Source organism: Anas acuta, chromosome 1 (genome assembly GCF_963932015.1).
Source record: "Anas acuta chromosome 1, bAnaAcu1.1, whole genome shotgun sequence".
NCBI classification, from domain to species: domain Eukaryota; kingdom Metazoa; phylum Chordata; class Aves; order Anseriformes; family Anatidae; genus Anas; species Anas acuta.
The window spans coordinates 95,128,558-95,138,624 of record NC_088979.1 but is presented as its reverse complement, the minus strand read 5'-3'; positions in this window follow the sequence as shown (position 1 = coordinate 95,138,624).

The following is a 10,067-nucleotide window of genomic DNA, read 5'->3' as shown; positions in this document are numbered from 1 at the left end:
GAGCACCCAGAACCAGGAGTGAGTCAAGTGGGAGGTTTCATATTCCCCTGCTAACCGGAGGGGCAGTGCTTTAAACAGTGGTAGAAGCTGGTGTGCTTGCTGGGCTCTTGCGGCATTTTTTCTGTCCCACCATTACCGTGTTGGTCCTGCTTGACTTCAGACCAAGCTATTCAGTGCTCCCTTGGCCTGCTGCTGACCTTTTATAAGCTAGCTACCATTTCTCTGCAACCCAATTGACTATATTTGTTCATAAGACCCAAAAGACTGTCCAGGCCATTCCAGTGCAGCATAGACCAGGCTGTCTTATAGCTTTTCCAAGACCTGGAACTTTCTTTTCTGTAAAAAAAGTAAGAGATTCAGACATGCATCTATACTTTTATTCCAAGCCCCTAAATCTTGGGGGAATCCAGACAGATGTTCAAGCTTTCACTTTCGGGTTTGAAGTCCTGTTGTTGTACGGGGTTTTGAAGAACTACCAAAAAGGCATTTTGTTAATGATCTCCCATCCAGTCAGAAATACAAATTACCAGAAATTTCACAATCATTGCAGAAAAAACTGTTACTGTAAACTCACACAATTCTCAGCTGATCTGATTTCCCAGGTAGATGATATCAGTAACGTTAAGCACCTGTAAGTGGCCTGCCCTTTGTAAAGGATAATACACTTGCACAAATGTAAATTGGACAAATTGAGTAACAACTGCATTAGTCACCTGTAAGAACTGAATGTGAAACTTCTGGTTTTAACAACACACACATCTCCTGTAGGTTGTATATGCAGGAATAAGTCTATTATCTGAAAGATTTTGAATTCTCTAATCGAACTCATTCATATGGCACCAGATAGCTTTTTTAACACAATATTGCTAAGACTAAACTCCTAAATTCCTCTGTAGTATAACTACAGTGAACTGGAGTTAATACTGGGGAAAATATAGGGTCCTGTTTATTACAGACATTTATCAATTGTTGCGCCATAATAAAGACTAACAGCAAGGCTTTTTATTTTTAATTTTTATTTTTTTCTTTTTCTATGACAATCTTTCAGTGGCTGGCAGCATGAGAGGCAAACAGAGAAGCCGGCTGACAAATACTCTTTATGTCATGCCAAGAGAGAATTCCTGAATCTTGTGGAACGAAAGATGTGGGATATATAGCACATCTCAAAGTGGGAGTAAAGCATGTCACAGCTAGCTTACTTGCCAGGTGGGCAGGCTGGGGAGAGGTAGATTTGCCTCCTCACCTGCTAAACATACTTGGTTTAAGCTGACCATTTCCTCCAAATGTTCCTCCCTCTTCTCAATGGATTCTTAACCGCTCTTTCCTCTGTTCCTTTGAAAAAAAAAACATAGTGTAATTTAGGATTTAGCTCTAATTGTTTCTTATTTCTGCAGTATTTCTAATAGCTCCACAAAGACTTATGGGGGCTATTTTTTATTCATGGAGATTGCTCAGAAAAAAAATAAAAATAGGAGCATGTTCTGGATAACGTGTGCTAAATCTGCTTTTGGAGTTATTAGACTTGCTCTGCAGGGTGTTTTAGGTGGTCTGCAAATGCATAGTGAGTCCAAAACATCCGTGCAGCATCAGAATTCCTGCACAGGTACTGATCAGCTCTACAATACCTGCACAGTAGATCTCAAGCTTCTTGGAAGCATCAGCCTCCCAGTGCACGAAGCATAGAGGTGATCTGTGGTTACATGATAGGCGAGTCAATGATCGTTGGACACCCACCAGCCAGGCTCAAAGTCACACTTCCAGTCAGGCTGTCTGATACCTGATAATCGTGGAGAAATGTATGAAATCTGCATTTTCTGCCCAGACACAATTTTTGAACGGAGAAAGAATAAATGTCCAGGGAAGCCTGGATAAATGGTAACCTGGAGCAGAAATTATTATGCCCAGAAGAGAGTCAGAAATGAAAGCTGACTGAACATCCTTTGCTTCAATAAACTAGAGTTTGGGAACAGAATAGTCTTAAGCCAGGATGCAGGGCTTTCCCCTGGGAAATAGGAGACAGGTGGGCTACACTGAAATGAGAGAGAATTATACTTTAGGATTTTTTATTTTTTATTTTTTCCCACTTCAATCATATATTTACAGGATTATGAGCATGCATATACATGTCAGTATCACTAATAGGAAAATAATTGCATATTTTTTTGCTTGTGTGATTTATAAGGGTGATGGGGTCAAACCTCATCACATCTCTAAATTAATCTGGGTTAGGGATTCCTCTGAGTGAAAGTAGTTTTAAACTAGATTACACAATTGGATCATTGTAGGTTATTATATTTCCACAACACAATTCATTATCAGCAAATGCCCTCACACAGAGCATGGCAAACAGCTGTAAAACTAGGGAGAAGCTTTGTGCATGCGGGAAGTGACATTTTAATTTCACAGAATTGCATTATAGCTTTCATAGCACTAGAAAAATGCCTCAGCAATAGACACAGTCTGCAGCCATTGCCAACATACAACGCAACCTTCACATGGGTTCTCTGTAGAGGAAACCTAACTGTTGACACAAACACTGCTACAGCACGACAGCAGTGCTAGAAGGTGGATGGTGCTGGTGTGAACACCAGGAAGCCTTGGGTTTTACTGTCATGAAAGTTTTGTGCAACGTGAGGCAAGTTGTTTTCCCCTCTTTGTACCTCTGCTGCTTCTCGCTCCACTTTCTTGGCTTGGCTATGCAGAATATCAGGCCCCCAGGACAAGGACAAGGACGTTTGCCTCCCAAATGTTTGCAAAGTGATGCAACAAAACAGCTTTTCAGGTTCGTGAGAAAACCTTCCAGTCTCCTCATAAAGGAGAAATGCTAGTGCTTGTTTGTCTCCCAGGTGATGGGATTTCAAGCTCCTTTGGCCAGAAATGCACATGATGTAGCTAGAAAAAAAATTCAGATAAGTTACCAGTGAAGGCTTAATGCCTGTTTTTCACGTGTAATAGGAATCCCCTGCAGCAGTAATTCAGCCCTTTTGGCACAGGCTGCGTCTACTTACAAATGTAGAAGGTAGGAAGAGGCCTCAAGAAATTCTCTGGGGGTCAGCAACCTTTCAAAATTCGCATCCAATTTCTTTCTGCCTCCTTTGAGGTTACGTGTGCTGGGCAAAGCTTAGCGATAGCTGGGAGATGCTTTTCCCAGCGATGACACTCTCCCGGTGCCACGACTCCAGCTCCAGATGCTACATAAGCCTTTCAAACATGTGCCTGCGAGCTATTACGCACACTTGCCTGACAAGCTCCGGCCCTTGGGTCTAGTACGCCCTTCCCAACACAATGATGTCTTTTTCAAGGGTGTTTTAAACCATCGGCACCAGAGACTCAGTGACCTCCTCTGGCACCAAGGCTTCCTTAGCCTCCTAGCTAGCATAAGGAACACCTCCTAGGTAGGCAGGTGTTCCTTATGCATAGCAGAAACTCTAACTCCAGGCACCATTTAAGCGCCCTGCTTCCCTCTCAGCATGGGCAGCACTTGCTGCCTGTCAGCGAGCAGCTGCCTTTTACATATTTCAGGACCGTTATCATGTTTCTTCCCAGTCCTCTCTTCTCTAGACTAAACAAATCCAGTTCTTAGAGATTTCCCTCCAGGGTCAATTTCTTAAGACTTATAGTGTTTTTTGTTGCTCTCAGGACTTTCCCTGATTGCCCGTTCCCCTCTTAAGCCCACAGTGAGCCCATTTCCCCGACTGAGACCTCACCAGTGCTGGGTAGGAGTGGAGAAATTTTTTCACCTCTCACCTAAGCAGTTTATACATTTCAGCACAGTACTTGCTTTCCCACACCAGTATAGCATTGCTAATTCCTAGTCAGCCTGAGATTGACCAAACCCTCCCAGGTTTATTGCCTAAGTGTTAACAGATTACACCTGTACTTGCTGCATGGACTCCTTGTGTTTTCAGACCTTTTCTTCTATTAGCCAGGATGCCAATCATGCTCACAGAACTTTCTCAGCAAATTTGATAGTTGGTCTCTACACATCGCCTTCCTAAACACAACAAAAGTAGTGAGTGGTGCAAGTCCCAGAAAGGGCATCTACAGAACTGGTTTCTGTAATTCTTCCACATCAACAATGAGTTGATGATAATTACTCTTCTAACACTTTTTTTTTTTTTTTTTCCTTTCCAAGCAGCTCTGAGTCCACCTTACAGCAGTTTTGTTCTAGCTCACTTACAAGAAATCACAACAGACTGTGTTGAAAGCCTTGTTCAAGTGAAGATACGCAATATCTATTGTCCATATGGCCCGTTACTTGTCAAAGAAGAAAATCAGCTTGGTTTGGCATGATGTGTTCCTGGCAAATCTTTGTTGGCCTCTACTTATCCAGTCATTGTCGCCCATGCACAAAATAAAAGTTTGTTGAATTACTTGTTTCAATGTATTCCCAGGAATTCCAGTTAGGCTGTTTTCTCTGCCTATGCTCCTCAGACTGCTTTTATTCTTTTCTTAGCATGGGTACTGCCATCGCCTGTCTCTGGTCTCCCGTTCTCCAGGTTGTTGTGGGAAAGGATCCCAGTTTTCCACGTTCCCTCATGTGAGTTGTGTCAGGTCTGGCTGGCTGGAGAATAACTCAAGTAGTCTGTTCTGTTCTTCCTGTTATTTAACCTTATATATTAGCAGTTAGTCAGCTGGTCATAACTAACTCTTTTAACTGAGGAATGAGGGAGAAAGGCATTAATCACTCTGGCTTTTTCTGTGGCACCTCTTACTAGGTTTCAATCCTGGTCAACGGGTAGATCATTGATTTGCCATTGTTTTGCTCTGATTTGTAACGTACAGAAGCACTTTCCTGTTACTCTCACTTTCCTTTGTTAATTACATTGCTTTTTTTTTTTTTTTTTTCCCTGGTCCTTTCTGATTTTATTCCTACAGGCTCCTACTATTCTTTTGTTCTTGTCCTTAGTTTGCTGTAGCATATGATCACACTGGAGGACCGATGACCCACTTGCTGAGGTTTAAAGACGTGGCTGCCCGTAAGCTGGGGCACAGAAGCTGACAGTACACCTACTGAGGCTCTGAAGCTTTCTTTCCAGGGTCTTTTTCTACATGCTCATTTTATAGAGGTGTTTCCTTGTCATCTTTTATCCCTGGTAAGCTACCATTTGCAACCTGAGCGCTCCTCCCCAACCACATCTTGATTTCTGCAGCGCCAGAGCCAGTACCTTCGTCTGGAAAAACTGGACACCGTCAGAGCCCCCTGACCCTCCGCCACCACTCCCATCTCCATGTAACTGTGTTTGACCTGTTCACAGCAGCCTTCCCACACCATCTGGGATTTGGGATTTTGGTGGGCAGGACACTTCCTTGGATATCAGGCTGGGCAGCACAACTCCTCTTCCTCCTCTTTCTGCAGAAAAGAATTCCCAGCCTTAAATACTTTTTGATATCTCTTGGGTGCAATGGTTTTGGGATGGGCTTGGGTTGGAAGTATCTGAAGTTTAAGGTTTTGTAGATTTTGACAGCTTGGTTTGAGACAGTTAAGTATTTCAAGAAGTTGCTGTGCTCTCCATTCAGAGCACTTTATATGTCCAGCACCAACTGAATTCAGTTTCAGCTGGGATCATTCAGCACTTCTGCAAATTAGACCACAAAATCTCAATTGAGATACCCAGAAACTAGGAGCATGAAATTTATGGCCACCTGCAAAAAGTGTGGTTTAACCGACTTATCCAGCATTACAGAAGAACTGTGCAGCAAAGGAGGGATTGAATCCATCCCTAAGGCAAAGCTCAGCTGTTTTAGCCAGGACTTCATCCTTCTTTTTCACATGATCCTGTACTGTCACTTTGCTGCACATCTTCTGTTTTCTGAAATAAATGTGAAAAAGCTCATAAAGATAGTGGCCTTCTCCACTATGTAGCGCCTGACATAGCTCCAGAGCAGCTCTGCCCTGAGAAGTAAATGTAGAATAGACCCCATGGAAAGAATAGTATGCAATTATATTATTTTCAATTATTTGAAAATGCGTATGCAAGTGAGAGGAAGGATAAAATTACACACATTATGTAGTATTGATTTTGCGACCTAATCCTCATTTAAAGCAGATTTTATATGTGCAATTAGCTAGCTTTTAAAAAAGCAAACAGTTAAAAAAAAAAAAAAAAGAGAGAGAGAGAAAAGAAAACCCCTTCCATCATGTGGCATCATATTGCTGTAAATGTCATTAGGGCTGGAGCCTTTAGATCTATGGCAGAGAGCCCTGCCACTCTGAACTAACAGGGAAGCTGATAAGAGCAGTGGCTTGTCATCCATGTGTGGACAGGGGCAATATTAGACAAATTACTTTGTCAGGAGATTCACAGGTATTTGCTGACAGAGGAGGACTGGTGGCTGTGGGTAGGCGGGAAACCCAGACGTGCATATTTATTAGAAGCTCTGAAGTACATCATTCTGCCTGTTTGCTTCTAGCATGGCCCATTCATCTTCCTACTGCCCCATCTTCCCCTACCCTAGTCTTCTTCAAGACTGCCCTATCTGAACCCTAGTCTTTCTCCATCCATTCTTCCCCTTTCCCCTCTTTTATATCCTCTCCTTAAACCCTACTCCCAGTTTGAGAGCATCACACCCCAATCTATTCCACATTCCTTCCTCCTTGCTCCTGTCATCTCTGCTCTGGGCTCTTTGCCCCAGACTTTATCCTTTTTCTTCTTTGATTTTTCCTTCATTTCTTTCTCAGCTCTGTTTCCTTTCAATCCTCCCTCCAGGGAAAACCCTGCCCATGTTCCCGCAGCTCCAGCTATTACTATCATCTCCTTCTCTTCAGCCTGGCTTGCTCATCTTCTCCTCGGATCAGATGACTTCTGGCATTTCAAAGCTCTGATCCAGCTCCACCCATCACTTCTTTGGAGTAGGTCTAGACCACAATCACTGCCACACTGCAGAGCCACACAGGTATTCCCACGATGGCCTTATACAAGCTAGTTCACCTCCTGTTACTGCAGGTATACAGTGCTCTGCTACAAACCCTGCCAGGAAGGTGAGCAGATATTAGGGAGAAGAGGCATGTGTATCTGTATCTGTATTTGTATCCGGATCTGTATTTCTGTTTGGATCTGTATCTATATCTCTGTCTGTGTCTATAGACAAACACTAGTACAAGCAAACAAAAATACACTTGGCAGTGTATCAGTGTACAGCAGATCTCTTTCCACAGGCAATTCCTGTTTTCTACTAATGCCTCTGAAAGTCTGTCCTGATTTGGAGTTCAAGATGGGCAACATCCTACTACTAAACCTGTGATAAATTTTGATTTTGGGTTGGTAGTGTGTGAAGTATCACAGCTAGAAATTAAAGCTTTGATTAAGAGGAGAGTATTGGCTTTTCTGTGGTGCACAGAGTACGTGTTTCACAATGAGGTATACTCCATCATAAGAAAGAAATCACAGAAGCACAATATAGTTATGCTCAGGCTATTAAATATAATCTTCAGGTTTTAAAAACACACAATACATTTTCTTTTCTCTTCTCTTCTCTTCTCTCTCTCTTCTCTTCTCTCTCTTCTCTTTCTCTTCTCTTCTCTTCTCTTCTCTTCTCTTCTCTTCTCTCTTCTCTTCTCTTCTCTTCTCTTCTCTTCTCTTCTCTTTCTCTTTTCTTTCCTTTTTCTTTCCTTTTCTTCTTTTCTTTCCTTTTCTTTCTTTCCTTTTCTTTTCTTTCCTTTTCTTTCCTTTTTCCTTTTCTTTCCTTTTCTTTCCTTTTCTTTCCTTTTCTTTCCTTTTCTTTCCTTTTCTTTCCTTTTCTTTCCTTTCCTTTCTTTTCTTTTCTTTTCTTTTCTTTTCTTTTCTTTTCTTTTCTTTTCTTTTCTTTTCTTTTCTTTTCTTTTCTTTTCTTTTCTTTTCTTTTCTTTTCTTTTCTTTTCTTTTTCTTTTCTTTTCTTTTCTTTTCTTTTCCCTTAATTCCTACCATACTGGACCAGCTTCTTCATCAGAAGTCTATGAGATATCGCATGACATTTCTGAATTCCCCAAAACTTTTCCAAAAGCTTTTTCAGAAGATAGGTTTTGTATTTACATATGCATATAGAATGCACGAGGACGTAGTTTTATCCTGTGCTCTATTAGAAAGAGTGACGTTACTCATCAGTGCTCTCTGTGCTGCTCTCTGGCACAGGGATGGGTATGAAAGACACTAAGGGGTAGAAAGGATGGCTTGCCTTTGTAGCACCCTCAACCTCCAGCATGAAAAAGCCATGACTCAGGCCTCTCAAGTCACATATTTACACTTACTACTTTTTAAAAATAAAATACAATATTGGGGGGTGGGAGCGGTTTATGTTTGCTTTCTGAGTCCTCAGGGCACGGTCACTACATGTTTCTCAGACCTTCCTCTACTAGTGTGTGCTTTGAAACGGTAAATGAGAGTTTCCTACTGTCTTTGGATACTTGTGGTTAGTGCTCTGAGGAACAAACCAACCCGTGAGATTCAAGGCAGCAGTGGACACGCTGCATTAGCAGTGAGAAAGTCAAAAAGTGTGAGGAACTCTCACGAAGATACGGGATGTCGCAAATGCATGCAGTAGCCAGCTCACGAGTGAGTGTGGACAGCTGGATGTGGGCATGGAGCCTGAGACCAGAGGTCTGTATATTTGGTATTCAGTCACAGGTTGATGATCACTGTACCTGTGTCACTAATATGCACATCAAGAGCCCCTCAAGCATGGAGATCTTGTTCAGAGAATATACACGGGAGCACATATCTGGGAGTGTGTTTGTTAGATCTCATGCACAACCATTTCTGTGTGCATGAACAGACGGCAGGCCCAGACGTAAATGGGCTCAGGGCTCACTCTTATGTTGGTGAGGTCTTGAGATGTTGCACTGAAGGACACGTGTGGGTGAGGTTCACAAATGGGGAAGGGGGGCTTGTTGACCACATACAGAGGTGTATTGGTGGGGCTTGGATGTGGAATGTAGCTAAAAGTGCATGTGAATGGTGAATATAAATGTACATCCAACTGAGATTAAATACTGACATTTGAGCGGTACTAGAAATTTCAGTCTATAGACTTGGGGATTTTTGTGCATGAGAAAGACTTCAGGAAGGGAAGTTGAATGTGTTTCATTTTTTCTTTTATTTTTTATTTATTTTTTTTTTCTGTAAGATGAGTGTTTTAAGCAGGTAGAGCATGGGTAAGAGCAGCAGGACACGGATTTCATTCTATGGGACGAGAACAGTGTGTTCATGTGTAACTACACCATCAACAGCAGGGTGGGAACTGCTGTCCATTTGTGTCCGTGTGGCAGGGGTGTCTGGACACTCTCCCCTCCATTGGGGACCACCGTTTGCAGACGATGTGGATCTCCTCTGGAATAACTCAGGCAGCTGTTCAGGACAAGGAAGAAGCTCTCTCCACGCAACACCATATAAAAACCAACCAACCAACCAGCACCAGCAACAAAGAAAACACAAAGCAAAACGACCCAGGGAAGGCTTGTATGTGGTAAGCACCAACAGGCAGTAAATTATACCTGTCAGCTGGCAGATTGGCAACGAGTGCCAAAGCACAGGTGTTTACCTGAGCTGGGGGGTGTAGGCTGGGAGTATGTGTAAAGACTTGTGCACAGGCAATTTACCCTGAACAGCTGACAACTTGTGGTGGTGCACAGAAGTGCCTAATAAAACAAAGCCCCTGTGGGTGCTGCCTCGCAGCACCTGTAGGGAATGACCTAGAACTCGAATTTGGAGAAGGCTGTGCTGCAAGTCGCTGTGGGAGAAGTTTTCAGTTAGCAGTGCTTGCATCTCGGATTTGTTTTACCAGCTACTATATCACTGCTGTGCAAACAGAGCAAAAGAAAGCAATGCCAAGTTGATGGTTATTTATTTATTTATTTATTTATTTTGGGTAGAGACGGGCAGGGATGGGCAGCTGAGGCCTCTCTGGCTGGGGTGGGGCTGCAGGCAGGTAGTCTGAGTTGGTGAAAGTACACGTCAATTCAGAGTGAGGTACGAATTCCTCTTCTGTTTTACAAGGAGGTTAAAGATGTACGTAAACGATGAGTAAGAGGTTAGGCACTGCTGAAGAAAAGAGCAGGGGGCGTGGGATTTCCAGCGTATTTTGGAGAGAA